The sequence below is a fragment of the Oncorhynchus mykiss genome, chromosome 16 (genome assembly GCF_013265735.2).
Source record: "Oncorhynchus mykiss isolate Arlee chromosome 16, USDA_OmykA_1.1, whole genome shotgun sequence".
Classification (NCBI taxonomy): Eukaryota; Metazoa; Chordata; class Actinopteri; order Salmoniformes; family Salmonidae; genus Oncorhynchus; species Oncorhynchus mykiss.
The window spans coordinates 50,747,128-50,752,127 of NC_048580.1; the positions used below are offsets into that span (position 1 = coordinate 50,747,128).

General features: G+C 46.2%; 1 protein-coding gene across 2 annotated transcripts in view; it reads left to right on the plus strand.

Moving 5' to 3' along the window:
• The window catches only part of LOC110492210 (plexin-A1), a 305,959-nt gene that overhangs the window by 256,891 nt on the left and 44,068 nt on the right, over nucleotides 1-5,000 (plus strand). The gene's annotated exons all lie outside the window — the stretch shown is intronic.

The window sequence follows — 5,000 nt, forward strand, 5'->3', positions numbered from 1 at the left end:
CCACTCGTTTCTTGTATTAATGGCACCTGTTTGAACTTGTTATCAGTATAAAAGACACCTGTCCACAACCTCAAACAGTCACACTCCAAACTCCACTATGGCCAAGACCAAAGAGTTGTCAAATGACACCAGAAACAAAATTCTAGACCTGCACCAGGCTGGGAAGACTGAATCTGCAATAGGTAAGCAGCTTGGTTTGAAGAAATCAACTGTGGGAGCAATTATTAGGAAATGGAAGACATACAAGACCATTGATAATCTCCCTCGATCTGGGGCTCCACGCAAGATCTCACTCCGTGGGGTCAAAATTATCACAAGAACGGTGAGCAAAAATCCCAGAAACACACGGGGGGACCTAGTGAATGACCTGCAGAGAGCTGGGACCAAAGTAACAAAGCCTACCATCAGTAACACACTACGCCGCCAGGGACTCAAATCCTGCCATGCCAGACGTGTCCCCCTGCTTAAGCCAGTACATGTCCAGGCCTGTCTGAAGTTTGCTAGAGAGCATTTGTATGATCCAGAAGAAGATTGGGAGAATGTCATATGGTCAGATGAAACCAAAATATAACTTTTTGGTAAAAACTCAACTCGTTGTGTTTGGAGGACAAAGAATGCTGAGTTGCATCCAAAGAACACCATACCTACTGTGAAGCATGGGGGTGGAAACATCATGCTTTGGGGCTGTTTTTCTACAAAGGGACCAGGACGACTGATCCGTGTAAAGGAAAGAATGAATGGGGCCATGTATCGTGAGATTTTGAGTGAAAACCTCCTTCCATCAGCAAGGGCATTGAATATGAAACGTGTCTGGGTCTTTCAGCATGACAATGATCCCAAACACACCGCCCGGGCAACGAAGGAGGGGCTTCGTAAGAAGCATTTCAAGGTCCTGCAGTGGCCTAACCAGTCTCCAGATCTCAACCCCATAGAAAATCTTTGGAGGGAGTTGAAAGTCCGTGTTGCCCAGCAACAGCCCCAAAACATCACTGCTCTAGAGGAGATCTGCATGGAGAAATGGGCCAAAATACCAGCAACAGTGTGTGAAAACCTTGTGAAGACTTACAGAAAACGTTTGACCTCTGTCATTGCCAACAAAGGGTAAATAACAAAGTATCGAGATAAACTTTTGATATTGACCAAATACTTATTTTCCACCATAATTTGCAAATAAATTCATTAAAACCCTACAATGTGATTTTCTGGATTTTTTATTCTAATTTTGTCTGTCATAGTTGAAGTGTACCTATGATGAAAATTACAGGCCTCGCTCATCTTTTTAAGTGGGAGAACTTGCACAATTGGTGGCTGACTAAATACTTTTTTGCCCCACTGTATTGAAGAGGGTGGGGCTTAAGCTGCATCCCTGTCTCACCTCACGACCCTGTGTGAAGAAATTAGTGTGTTTTTTGCAAATTTTAACCGCACACTTGTTGTTTGTGTACATGGATTTTATAATGTCATATGTTTTACCCCCAACACCACTTTATATCAGTTTGTATAGCAGACCCTCTTGCCAAATTGAGTCAAAGTTTTTTTTTTTTATCAACAAAGCATGAGAAGACTTTGCCTTTGTTTTGGTTTGTTTGGTTGTCAATTAGGGTGTGCAGGGTGAATACATGGTCTGTTGTACGGTAATTTGGTAAAAAGCCAATTTGACATTTGCTCAGTACATTGTTTTCATTGAGGAAATGTGCGAGTCTGCTGTTAATGATAATGCAGAGGATTTTCCCAAGGTTACAGTTGACGCATATTCCACGGTAGTTGTTGGGGTCAAACTTGTCTCCACTTTTGTGGATTGGGATGATCAGTCCTTGGTTCCAAATATTGTGGAAGATGCCAGAGCTAAGGATGATGTTAAAGAGTTTTAGTATAGCCAATTGGAAATTGTTGTCTGTATATTTGATCATTTCATTAAGGATACCATCAACACCACAGGCCTTTTTGGGTTGGAGGGTTTTTATTTTGTCCTGTAACTCATTCAAGGTAATTGGAGAATCCAGTGGGTTCTGGTAGTCTTTAATAGTTGATTCTAAGATTTGTATTTGATCATGTATATGTTTTTTCTCTTTATTCTTTGTTATAGAGCCAAAAAGATTGGAGAAGTGGTTTACCCAAACATTTTGGATAGATAATTCTTCGTGTTGTTGTTTGTTTAGTGTTTTCCAATTTTCCCAGAAGTGGTTAGAGTCTATGGATTCTTCAATTACATTGAGCTTATTTCTGACGTGCTGTTCCTTCTTTTTCCGTAGTGTATTTCTGTATTGTTTTAGTGATTCAACATAGTGAAGGTGTAGACTCAGGTTTTCCAGGTCTCTATGTTTTTGGTTGGACAGGTTTCTCAATTTCTTTCTTAGATTTTTGCATTCTTCATCAAACCATTTGTCATTGTTGTTCATTTTCTTCGGTTTTCTATTTGAGACTTTTAGATTTGATAGGGAAGCTGAGAGGTCAAATATACTGTCAAGTTTACACCTTCCCTATTACAGTGGAACGTTTTACCCAGGAAATTGTCTAAAAGGGATTGAATTTGTTGTTGCCTAATTGTTTTTTGGTAGGTTTCCAAACTGCATTCCTTCCATCTATAGCATTTCTTAATGTTACTCTTTTCCTTTGGCTTTGATGCCTCATGATTGAGTATTGCTCTGTTCAAGTAGACTGTGATTTTGCTGTGGTCTGATAGGGGTGTCAGTGGGCTGACTGGGAACGCTCTGAGAGACTCTGACTCATAGGAGTCCCCTCGAAGCCTACTATTGACTATGTACATACCCAGCGTGCGACAGAGCTGCAGGAGTTGTGACCCGTTTTTGTTGGTTATGTTGTCATAGTTGTGCCTAGGGGGGCATATGTGGGAGGGAATGCTGTCACCTTTGTCCCCCTGTGTGCTGAGGGTGTCAGGTTCTTGTCCGGTTCTGGCATTTAGGTCGCCACAGACTAGTACATGTCCCTGGGCCTGGAAATGATTGATTTCCCCCTCCAGGATGGAGAAGCTGTCTTCATTAAAGTATGGGGATTCTAGTGGGGGGATATAGGTAGCACACAGGAGGACATTTTTCTCTGTTAAGATCATTTCCTTTAGAATTTCTAGCCAAATGTAAAATGTTCCTGTTTTGATTAATTTAATGGAGTGAGTTAGGTCTGCTCTATACCAAATTAGCATACCCCCTGAGTCCCTTCCCTGTTTCACACCTGGTAGTTTGGTGGATGGGACTACCAGCTCTCTGTAACCTAGAGGGCAACCAGTGAGTCCCGTCTCCTCTATACCAGTTTTCTTGCAGGATGACAATGTCTGTATTACCGATTTCTTTGGTGAAGTCCGGTTTCCTGCTCTTTAGGCCAAAGGCAGATGACCTCAGACCTTGGATATTCCAGGATGATATAGTGAAGGCTTTTTGTTCCATAAAGTGTCCAATGTTGTTGGTCGTGGTTTGGTCTCAGGCCAGTAAGTGTGAGCAGAGCCTGCTGAGCATCTGGTACATGCCATTGTCTTGGGCGTGTGTAAGAGTGGGGGTTGGGCCTGTTTGCCGCTCACTACCTGGGCTAATGTGGGACTTCCATGTTGAGGCCCTCTTTGCGGGGGTGGGGTACATGGGGTGGGCAGGAGTGGCATAGGTCTGAGGGGGCCTAAATGGGGTGTGGTCATGGTTGACGTGGGGGGGTGTTGATTGGTTGGGGTGGGGGTGTAGATGTGTCTGGGGGTGCTGTGGTCTGGATGTAAGTCCTCTTGGCGTGGGTCCTCTATGTGTAGGTCCAGGGGGGGGGGGGGGGGGGGGTCCTGCAGGTCTTGGAGGGTGTCTCGCTGGTCTGGGTGGGGTGTCTATTGATCTGTTGCTCCTGTGTGAAGTGTTGGGGATACGTTTGAGAGCGTTGTCCTTTAGAGTCTGGGCAAAGGTGGGCACTGCTGCCTTGTAGAGGTGGACCTGGTCATAGTGGCTGTCCAGGGTGGAGTGGTGGGCCAGGAAAACATTTGGTTTTGAGGCACAGTCACGGGAAATACTTGCGTTTACCCGCTGTATTGTGGCAGGGTGGAAGTATTTTCGTGGTAGCAGGGTGGAGATAACCACTTGTGCGTTGGGGAAAGTAGAAGAAGCCTTTTCAATCACTCCCTTCAGTGCTGTGGCCACCCTTTCCTGCTGTGCTCTCAGGTCGTTTGTGCCTGTGTGTATTATGATGTGGCTAGGTAAGCCTAGTTGGTCCTCAGTTAGAAGGTCTAGGGCGCGCTGGGTGTTTGGACACCAGAGTTTAGACACACTGTGTTTGGGAAAAAAACAATTTTCTTCTATATATTTCCCATTTGATTTCGCTCTCGCTCTCTCTCTCTCGCTCTCTCTCGCTCTGTCTCGCTCTCTCTCTCTCTCTCGCTCTGTCTCGCTCTGTCTCGCTCTCTCTCTCTCGCTCTCTCTCTCGCTCTGTCTCTCTCGCTCTGTCTCTCTCGCTCTCACTCTCGCTCTCTCTCGCTCTCTCTCGCTCTCTCTCGCTCGCTCTCCCTCGCCCTCAGTCGCTCACTCGCTCTCTCTCACTCTCTCGCTCTCTTGCGCTTTCTCTCTCTCTCTTTCTCTCACTCTCTCTCGCGCTCTCGCTCTCTCGCTCTGTCTCTCTCACTCTCTCGCTCTGTCTCTCGCTCTGTCACTCTCACTCTTGTTCTCTCGCTCTCACTCGCTCTCTCGCTTTCTCACTCTCGCTCTCTCTCGCGCGCTCTCTCGCTCTCTCACGCTCTCTCTCGCTCTTTCTCACTCGCTCGCGCTCTCGCTCTCTCTCGCGCTCTCTCGCTCTCTCACTCTCTCGCGCTCTATCTCTCGCTCTCTCTCACTCTGTCTCGCTCTCTCTCACTCTCTCTCGCTCTCTCTCTCGCTCTCTCTCGCTCTGTCTCGCTCTCTCTCTCGCTCTCTCTCGCTTTCTCTCGCGCTCTCTCGCTCTCTCTCGCTCTCTCGCTCTGTCTCTCTCACTCTCGTTCTCTCGCTCTCGCTCTCGCTCTCTCTTGCTCTCTCTCTCTTGTTCTC